Here is an 11,349-nt window from a genome sequence, read left to right as displayed (position 1 = left end):
TATATATATACACACACAATTATACCTGGTAGGGTCATGGGAATCCTATAAAAGCGTCACGGTACAGCACTGTGCTGAGTGAGTTCACCTTCTGCTTTGAAAACAAAGGGGAGTTTCTTGCTCACCACGGCGGCCATTCAGAGACAACCATATTTTTATCATAGAAAACTAGACATTATGATTGGAAAAGGTGGGGATCATAACATCACCATTCCTCATCCAAATGGCTTGTATTCATTGATACAAATAGTAGACATTCTCTGATTGGACAAGGGGTGGATTGTGACATTACCATCCCTCATCCAATGACTTGTATTTAATAATAAAAATACTAGACATTCTCTGATTGGGCAAGGGGCAGATTGTCCATCACCATTTCTCATCCAAAGACGTTTACTGATAAAAATACAAGATATTCTCTGAATGGCTGTTCAACTGAGTGACTCCTTGTGTTTTCAGAGCAGAGGGGAAGCCGCTCAGCACAGTATCAGGACCCAGAAGATCACAATGAGCACTGTTGTAGCTCTGGCTACTATACATGTTTAATTTGGGTTTACATATACTTTAATGGTCAATTTTCAGGGTGTAATAACAGCAATCATGTTTCCACTGTCTCAAGGGTTAGACAATCACAGCTGGGTTTTTTTTTTTTTTTTATAGAAATGTGGTTTTATTGGATATTATCAGAATGACAGTACAATAGCATTCAAAGAACACATGGTCCAGTACAGTGACCCAAGAGTGGACAACAGTTATTACTAGATTATTAAGACACAAATGACCTGGGGACGCTGAACTGTCAGTAAACCATAACAACTGGGCGTATCCGGCTGTGACGTCACGGCCGGCTCCACCCAGTTGGTATTCATTGGCCGGGACCTGCTAGAAGACTCTAGGAGGTGTCGGCCAATAGGAAACAGTTGGGCGGAGCTAGCTGTCACTGCTAGCTCTGCCCAATTGTGTTTTTGGGGTTTTTTAAAATATTTTTTTTCTCTTTTTTTAAAAAAAAATATTTATTTTGGAATTTTTCAATTTATTTAAATTTTAAAATTAATTTTTTCAACTTTTAAAAAAAACTATTCTCATTAGTTTGCTATTCGGCTCAGTACCACAGAGGTACTAGGCAGAATAGCCGAGCTGAATGCTGCTCAGCTATTCACTCACTGCCGTTTGGCCCCTATGAGAATAGAGGCGAACGGCAGCGGGTGAGTTGTCAGAGCTTCTGCTCAGCCGATCCAGATGTTGGATCTGCTTAGTCAAAATTATTCTGCACTTCGGCTCAGCCGAACATGCAGAGCATGTTCGGCTGACCGAAGTGCAGCCGATATAAAACTGAAATCAGCAATATTGAGCCGTAGTGAATAGCCGAATGTTGTTCGGCTCAATTCACTAGGGCTCAGTTATTCACTCGGCTGCCTCCGGCAGCTTTGTGAATAAAGCAACATAGGCAGCAAACAGATACATCCATTAAAAGTTTTGGGTTAGTCATCCCCTTTGTTAAGGTGGACCATCTCCTGCTCCTAGTAACCTTTCTTCAATTGGCCTAAAAACACAACCAATAATATGTCAAAATTAGGCAAAACAAAACCCCGACATATACAGGGGCACATAAAAAAACATGACAGAATAAACGAAGAAGCCGACTCTCAAGTGTAATCCCATCCTTATGGCTGACTGGAGTTCAGCTTCAAACCCAGATACAGCAGTACTTCTGGTAAGTGCCAGAGCTGTGTGATGACCAGTCCAGGCTAAAGCCCAGACATTTTGTTTACCACAATTAAAGCTAGCTATGCACTGTTCTAATTCCAACCGAGTCCTGCTGATTTGGCTGAAATTTGACCAGTGTGTGGCCCCGTTGGCACTACTTCATTTTTCAATGGACTTTTGTCAAAGGGGCTGGTGCAAAAAATCTTGGCAAATCAGTGACTGCAGCCAATCAAACTGCCCTCCATACAATAGCCCGTCTGGGGGAGTTAGGTTGGGGATTTCACCATCCACCCTATTGGCCCGGATGGTGGATTCGCAAGTTTTTTTTCTCGTTCATTCCACTGTATGACCAGCTGATCACTCACCTTTGTTTTATACACGCACACCAAATTTACTTTGTGTCTTTATCTGTTCTTTGGAAAAAGCCATAAAGGCTGCACAATGAAAATAATTCAGGACCGGCTTCTGCTTTCCACTGTGTACAGCTAAGCGTAATGCACCGTGTGGTTTGTATTCAACAGAGCATCAGATGTTGGAGCTCGGGGCAGTTTAGCAATGACAGACGTCGGACTGATTTCTACCTTAGCTACAGCTGGTGCTGACAACAGTAATAGCTGCATTATACCTAACCAGCTCTGCCAAAGCAAAACAAATAAAATGCCCATTACACCACTTAGGATGTCTCATGCAGGCCTCGGTTACATATGAGGAGGAGAAATATGTCTCGGCAATGACTGTTTGGACTAATGTGGACTGAAAAACAGAACATAGACAGGACTCGCGCTTCTTTGAATTGGGAAAATGTAGATGTGTTTATGACATGAGTTTGTGTGTGTTGATGTACGTTTTTTAACATGCAGAAAGTTGTGCTTTGACTCATTTCCCTGTAGGAGGTTTGCTTTTGCCTAAAGAAAAAAGAAATCTCTGCCCCCTAGTCATTTAGTATACAGCATGACAGTATTACATTATAATGACCGTATTATTAATATTACTATTATTGGTAATAGTACATAATATTCTATTTTACGTTACAATTCTTTTTTATGTATTCGTATTATTAGTAGTAGTATTACATTATAATTACCTAATTTATAGTATTATAATTTATTATTATATTTATAATAGCTGCTTTTGACACTGTTGACCACCTGCTCCTCCTCAAAAATTCCACTCGGCCTACAAGATTCTGCTCTCTCATGGTTCTCCTCCTTCCTATCTAAGCGCTCCTTTAGTGTCGCCTACCAATCGAACTCCTCCCCTCCTCTTCCTCTTTCTGTAGGGGTCCCCCAAGGCTCTGTCCTTGGACCCCTTCTCTTCTCTATCTCCACCTCCTCCCTTGGCAAGTTAATAACCTCACATGGCTTCCAATACCATCTCTATGCCGATGACACTCAAATCTAGCTCTCCACTCCACAACTCTCCCCCTCAGTGTCCTTGCGTGTCACTAATCTACTAACTGACATATCCGTCTGGATGTCACAACACTTCTTAAAACTCAACCTTTCAAAAACTGCGCTCATGATATTTCCTCCCGCCCGTGCACCTTCCCCCAACTTTACCCTTGAAATTGTTAACACAACTATTCAACCCTTCCCCCATGCCAAGGTGCTAGGCGTCATCCTTGACTCAGACCTCACCTTTCTTCCCCACATCCAATCGCTATCCAAATCCTGCCGCCTTCACCTTCGTAACATCTCCAAAATACGCCCCTTCCTCACCAATGAAACCACAAAGCTGCTTATCCACTCCCTTGTTATCTCTCGTCTTGACTATTGCAACTTCCTCCTCATTGGTCTACCTCTACACAGGCTTCTCGCCCCTTCAGTCTATCATGAATGCTGCTGCCATACTCATTCACCTAACCAACTGCTCAGTGTCTGCAACCCGCCTCTGCCAATCCCTGCACTGGCTTCCAATAGCCCAAAGGATAAAATTCAAAATATTAACGAAGCACTTACAAAGCCATCCACAACTCTGCACCCGACTATATCTTAAACCTTGCCTCAAAGTATCTCCCTAACCGTCCCCCCCACTCTTCCAAAGACCTCCTGCTTTCCAGCTCCCTCGTCATCTCCTCCATGCTCGCCTCCAGGACTTCACTAGAGTCTCTCCCATCCTATGGAACGCTTTACCCCAACTTGTCCAACTATCTTCCACTCTGACTGTCTTTAGGCGATCCCTAAAGACTCCTCTTCAGGGAATCCTATCCCACCTCAACCTAACCACTCAACCATCACGTTCTCAAACAATTCATCACCACACAGCTACCTCCTCATGTATCACTTGCCCCTCCCTTTTAGATTGTAGGCCCTCAGGGGCAGGGCCCTCCTTACCATTTTGTCTTGAATTGTATTGTGATTGTAATGTCTTCCTTATATTGTAAAGCGCTGCGCAAACTGTTGGCGCTATATAAATTCTGTATAATAATATTATTATTATTATTATTATTATTATTATTATTATTATAATTATGTGTTACATGTGTGTTTTATTGCATTATCATTTCAATATTCATTTCTATAGTCCCAAAATGCATGTTGATGCAGTAATATTTTTGTGTATCTGTGACATACTTCTGCACACAGATATGATCGGGTCTGGTTAATTTGTAAAGGTTGGTTAAATGCTAGAATTATACTGCTGAGCACCATGTGCATGCGGATAAAACCTTAAAGCCCATTTCCACCTTTTGTAAGTGATTAGCATTTATTGTGATAGTGTAGAGGTTCTGTGATGATGTATATGAGTCCACATTTTCATGACTCGCATTGCAGGCGTTCTTCATTCTTTTAATTAAGTTTTTATTATTTCTGAATTTCACATTTCTCTCCACAGGAAACTCAGTCTGACACCGGGGATGGATTGTAAAGCAGGCTGTGAACAGCTGCCCCCCTCCCTGTGATTCGTTGTAACACGATCACTAAACACAAGCTTTTCCTTTACACACAACACACTGTCAAGGAGGGGGGGGGGGCTGGATGCCACTATGAATACTAATGAATGGGGGAGAGAGAACTCAGTTGTAATATACACACTTTGCTTGCAGGGCACAGAGGCGACCATTTCCATGATGATATGAAGAGGAAAGCTAACCAAAAATGTAAGTTTCTGTGTTCGTACACCGCAACTACATATGCCTGCTTCATGTTCACTCAGTGTACATCACTGGCATATGTTTAAAAAAAATACCTCTGCAAAGGTAGAAATGGGCTTTAAAACAGAATTATAGCCACAAATCAAATAAAAATCAATAGCCCCCCCAAAAAAAACAGTTTTTTTCATCTTCAATCCAGAGATTTCCCTGCAATATTTCTTTTTGCTATAAGATGTTCTCAGTCCAATGGCCAGCCACCTTCAACCCTTTTCCTCTAAGCCTAGGTTGCCCTGGACCCACCCCCACCTTGTGACTGGACAGTGAAAGAAGAAGCAGCACAGTGATGAGCTTATCTCTCCATTGCTCTGCTCTCCTCTTACATCCGCATGCTTCTTGCCAGCATATGGACTAATTGGCTCCTTGTACTGCTTCTTCGTCTCACACTCCAGCCCTGCTGCACAGGGACTGCAAAAGGCTGATACCAGGTCAGATTCAGGTACTTACCCTGCTTGCATTTAAAAATATAATAAATGTATAGATGTATTACTGATTACAGAACATCACTAATCTGTGAGCTGTTTTCTGACAGGTGTAGCCCTGTTGTTACATTAAAACACAAACAGGGGGGGCGTGGCCGGCTATGGAGGAGTGAGGACGTGCCGAGGTGAGCGCTGCTGAACCGGGGCTATATCCAACATACTTTCCAGGCATCCAGCCTACCTCTCTGCTCTATGCCCGACACCCGGACCACATCTGCGGCTCCAGTTCCTCCGGCCGTCTCCTCCGCCCGCGATATAGCCACCTATTTCTCCCGCCGAGCGGACGGTGCCGCCACGTCAGAGGGCCGCAATATGCAGCCAAAGAAGGCCGCGGCTGCGCCCTCGCCGGCTCCCGTGCTGAGTCTCCGGTCTTCTGCCCGGCTGACGGGTCTGGGGACACATGACCCCCCTCCTCCCATCCAGTTCACAACACCGATGCCCACACAGCCCACCGCTGTAGATCCACCTCTGTCAGCGGCCATCACTGAGCCAGATCCCCCAGCAGCCTGTGAGATAAGGGACCTGTTCACCTCCTTCCGGGCTGACTTTGATACTTGGGCCTCAAGGCTAGAGGAGGCGCTGCGGGGGGAAGTGCGGGAGCTGCGCCAGCGGATCAACTCCACAGACTCCAATCTTACCACCATATCGGCCTCAGTGACCAACCATGATGCCCGCATTGTAGCCTTAGAGGCATCACATCACAGCCCAGGCATCACATCGCTCTCATATTCAACAGCTGCAACTGCGGTTAGAGGACGGCAAAAACCGGAGTCGCCGCAACAACATACGCCTCCGCGGGATCCCTGAAGCGACGCAGGGCCCTAATCTGCAAGCTACAGTCACCGCTATTCTGAATATGGCGCTGGGGAAACCGCCCACTGCCGCCATTGAATTGGACAGGGTCCATCGAGTGTCGGGAGCTAACCCAGGTAACTCGAACCGTGCTCGTGATGTTCTCTGCCGGGTGCACTTCTACGCCATCAAGGAAGAGATTCTCCGTTCTGCGTGGAGAACAGGTCCGCTTGATTTTGATGGCGCCTCCATCCAACTCCTCCCGCCTCACCCTGGCAATGCGTAGATCGATGAGGCCCCTGCTAGATGTCATCCGCCAGGCTGGTGCTACCTATCGCTGGGGTCATCCTTTCAGCATCCAAGTTCGTAGAGGCCCTGATTCTTTTCATCTGTCAGCCCCGACGCAGCTCCCCGAACTTTTTGGATTCCTGGAAGTAGACCCGATCCTGGTTCCTGACTGGCTTGACTTACCTATTGTTGGTGGGGGCTCTTCGACCCTAGCTATCCTGCCACAGCGTCGGAGACGGATCCGATCTCGATCTTCCCGGAGGGACCCGGGGCCCCCTCGACCCGTACCTCCATCCACCAACGAAGGCTGATGTGATGCGCCTTGCCTCCTGGATCACACCCTGCTCCAAGATGACGCACGTGCCTTACTGACCGCCCGGAAAGCTACGGTTCTACTGTGCCTTATTTACATTGCTAACCTTTTCTTTTCTTCTTAGGTACTACACCAGAGGCTGCGTATGTCCCGTGCCGGCGGGGGAACTGGATGGTGTGCCGTCTTTCCCGGATGCCTTCTACACTCGTTTTGGGGTGGTGAGTGCCCGTGAAATCCGGTGACCCCTGGGTTTTTCCCTGGTCCCCCTGTCGGTCATGTTGTAATCGGATGTCCTCTGGGGGTACTCCTGTTTGGGGGTCCCCCCGATGACTCCTGCTGTTTAGTTCAATATATTGTCTGGCTCTGTTGGGTTGGGCTCAACCGTTTGCACTGTTTTAATTGGTCTAGCTGATGTTTCACTGTATTGTCGGAGCAGGCTGTTTTTGCCTGCTTTGGTCTGGGGTCTGGGAGGGTCTTAATGGGGGGGAGTCATGCGGCCTGCCCATTCCCCTACGAGCCCTGCTGGACTTCGCCCTCCTCCTCCCGGCATAGTCCCCCTGTTTGGGGGGGCGCGCGCGGGGGGGACAACGAGGATCCACGGGGGTCTTCCTGGCTCCCTGGGGGATGGTAGTGGGTTGCTGTGGCTCCCTGCAGCCCTGTGGTTACCTATTGATGTGCGGGATGCTAATGTTGCCTATGTTCAGTTTAAGGTTTGGCCCTGGTAGGCGCCTCGCTCCCTCCCTGGTTGACCACTCTTCCCCAAGTAGGCACAGCATCTCCCGTGGGGTATTGCTGTATTCTAGCATTGGCTAGAAGTTTATTGTTTTAGTAGCGGGGTTCCTTTTTTGCCCCGCCCTTTTTGTTTTTTTCTTCTTTCCCCCCTTTTCTTTTCTTTACCCCTGTTGTTTGTCGCCCTTGCCTTCCTTCTCTTTCTCAGTTCCCCCTTTGAATTTTATCTTCCTCTCTTTTCTAGTGCTCTTACTCCTCTACCCCTGGTCTCCTTAATCTGTCTTTCTGCTACTATCTTGGGCAGCGCCACTTTTTGTGTCGCCCCCCCCCCCTTTTTCTGTTCCTCTCCCTCCTCCTTCTCCCGCCTCCTGCCATGGCTCTGCCTGGGTCATCTCCTGCGGAATTGCGTATCTGCACCTACAATGCTAGGGGTCTTAATGTCCCATCCAAGAGAGGGCAGATTTTATACCATCTCCATAAAAACCGGGTACATATTGCGATGTTCCAGGAGACGCACTTCCAGACAGATCATGCCCCATCTTGTGCCAATCGGTACTATACATCTTGGTACCATAGCACTAATGCTATCCAGAAATCACGAGGTGTTTCTGTAGCTATCCACAAGTCCCTTCCGGCCACGGTGGTGGACCATCGGGTGGACGAGTTTGGGCGCTACCTACTGCTTAAACTGACACTCCGGCGGCGGACCTTCACCCTTGCCAATTTCTACCTCCCAAACACTAATCAAGCGGCCACCACGGTCTGGTTCTTGAGGGTTCTTGGAGACTTTGCAGAGGGTTGGTGGGAGGGGATTTCAACCTTGCCTTGAATCCCCCGGTTGACTCATCCACTGGACGCTCGACCCTGTCTTTCCCGAAGCTACGTAGTGTCAAGAGGCAGCTCTCCAGTCTCCGCTTGGTGGACATCTGGAGAGTACTTCACCCATTGGCCCGCAATTACACCCACTTTTCGGCGCCTCATCGTTCCTATAGTCGGTTGGACTATTTTTTTGCTTCTCACTCCCTTCTGGACTGGGCCCCCTCCTGCGACATTGGCCCCATGATTTGGTCAGACCATGCTGCGGTGACCCTATCTCTGCAGGTTCCCCAGGCCCCTGAGCGGGAGTGGACTTGGAGGTTGAACGAGTCCCTACTCAGCGACCCGCGTTGTTCCTCCGCCATTTTGGATGGCATCACTCACTTCTTGGAGGATCACGCCTCGGACCCGACCCCTCTCCCTGTTCACTGGGAGGCGCTGAAGGCGGTCTTGAGGGCACTCTTCATACAACAGGGCTGCAGGTTGAAAAAGGAACGCTCCAGATCAATCCGCGAGGCCATCCAATCCCTTACTGACCTAGAAACACGAAACAAACGCTCGCCGTCCCCTGAGCTCATATTGAGCATCTCTCTCAAGCCCGAGTTACACTCCTGGGGTTGCTTGACTTATCGTCACGCACATTCCAGAACAAAATGGCATCCAAGGCCTACGGATATCGCGACAAGTGCGGTAGGGCATTGGCGCGTACTCTTCATCCCCGCCCGGCACCAGCCTACGTCCCGCATATCAGAACTGAGTCGGGAGCTTTTGTACACTCCCCCTTAGAAATCCAACGAACCTTCGTGGACTTCTATGCCTCGTTGTATCACCTCCCGGGATCCGATGCCCCTTCTTCCACCCATGACTCGCAGGTGTCATCCTATGTTCAGTCCACGGCCCTCCCGGGATTGGCAGTCTCGGAGGCTGAGGCCTTGGAGTCGCCATTCACGATGGAGGAGTTGCTCCTGGCCCTCCGTTTGTCGCCGGTAGGCAAGAGTCCCGGACACGATGGGTACACGGTGAAGTTCTACAACTCCTTTCGTGACAAGCTTACCCCCTTCCTGCTCCGCGTTTTCAACTCGATAGCACAGGGGGCCTCCTTTCCACGACAGGCCTTGGAGGCCCATATCTCTTTAATACCTAAACCGGACAAAGACCATTCCTTCTGTAGGAACTTTCGCCCAATATCGCTGATCAACGTTGATATGAAACTGTTTGCCAAACTTATTGCCAATCGCCTTCAACCCCTCCTCCCGGAGGTGGTCCACCCCGACCAGGTAGGGTTTGTCCGGGGTAGGGAGGCACGGGATAACACCATTAGGACTCTACTACTGATGCACTATGCCCAGACATCTAATGTCCCCCTTTGCCTCTTGTCAACGCTGATAAGGCGTTCGACCGTCTAGACTGGACTTTCCTTAAACATACTCTGCTGCAACTGGGCATCCGTCCCAATATGCTGAGAAACGTGATGGCTTTGTATTCTTGCCCATCAGCTCGGGTACGCGTCAACGGCTCCCTCTCCCCTAGCTTTCAAATTTTCAATGGCACACGCCAGGGCTGCCCACTATCCCCCCTTCTTTATATCCTCACTATGGAGCACTTGGCGGTCGCTCTCTGTCGGAATCCCACATTCCAGGGCATTTCAGTGGGCATGCTTAGGTCCAAGCTTGCATTGTTTGCAGACGACCTACTGCTCTACGTAACACAGCCCCATATGCCTACTATTCTGCAAGAATTCTCTCTTTTCAGCTCCCTAAGCAATTTTAGGGTCAATGTTTCCAAATCGGAGATGCTCAACGTGTCCCTGGGGACGGAGGCCCTTAAACAACTGGCTGATAATTACCCCTTTCGGGTTTGCCCCACCTCTCTGAAGTACCTTGGCGTCCACTTGCCTACTGACCTGAATGCCCTTCATTCTCTGAACTTCCGGCCTTTGCTGGAGAAGACGACTCGAGATCTTGCCTTGTATGACCGCAGGTTCCTGTCGTGGCTGGGCTGTATTAATGCGCTTAAAATGGACATTGTCCCTAGGTTTTTGTACCTCTTTCAAACTTTACCCATCGCTGTCCCAGCGGTCTATCTGCGGCAACTTCAGCAGGTCTTTACTAAGTTTGTATGGGGCACGTCTCGCCCCAGGCTCAGCTATAGGACGCTGGCGGTGCCGAAACTCAGAGGGGGTGCAAGCGCCCCGGACATCTCTCTCTACCACTATGCTGCGGTTTTGGTACGTGTAGTGGACTGGTTTCCCCATGCCGAGGGTAAACAGTGGGTCCGCTTAGAGGAAGCCATGGCGGGATTTGACCTGTTAGCCCTGCCCTGGATAGTCCCGGGGTCTAGGCCAGTGTACTCCTCTCTCCCGTTTCTGACTGCCCACACCTTAAAACTTTGGGACCGCTGTGTGGCTCGATTCGGTGTCTCTTCCTACATGGGACCCATCACCCCTTCCTTTGGCAACCCTGCTTTTCCTCCGGCTCTATCCGGCTCCTCTTTTGGACGTTGGACAAGGGGTTCGCACCGTCGTTTGGTCTCCGCCCTGACGGAACTCCAGGGGGTAGGAGGGGCCCAGCCCGCCACGGTACGGGGAACTTGGTTGGCTGATGGGCAGTTCCGCTCTTTCGTTTCCACCTTCAGAGATCTAGATGTCTTCAGTGGAGCCCCCACGGCCTTGGATTCCCTTCTTTTGTCATCCTCACCTCTGACCCACTCGGTCTCTCTCCTCTACTCCATCCTCTCCTCCCTAGCCTCCCCTGCCCTGCCGGCCTATACCGCCGTGTGGGAAAGGGAACTGGGAGAACCTCTGTTGGAGGCGGACTGGATGAAGTCATTTACCCTCACTCATTCACTCTCCATTGCTAGTACAGCGCATGAGAAAAACCTGAAGATCTTGACCCGATGGTACTGTTGTCCAGAAATCCTTCACCGATTCTATCCAAATGTCTCTGCCTCCTGTTGGCGCTGCAATAACTCTCTAGGCCATATGACCCACATCTGGTGGAGCTGCCCTCCGATCAGGGGATTCTGGCAAGCGGTGCTGGATGTGTACCTCAGGGTGACAGGAGTTGTGGTGG

The sequence above is a fragment of the Nanorana parkeri genome, unplaced genomic scaffold (assembly GCF_000935625.1).
Source record: "Nanorana parkeri isolate BGI_ZX_2015 unplaced genomic scaffold, ASM93562v1 scaffold896, whole genome shotgun sequence".
NCBI classification, from domain to species: domain Eukaryota; kingdom Metazoa; phylum Chordata; class Amphibia; order Anura; family Dicroglossidae; genus Nanorana; species Nanorana parkeri.
This window is presented reverse-complemented; position numbering follows the sequence as displayed.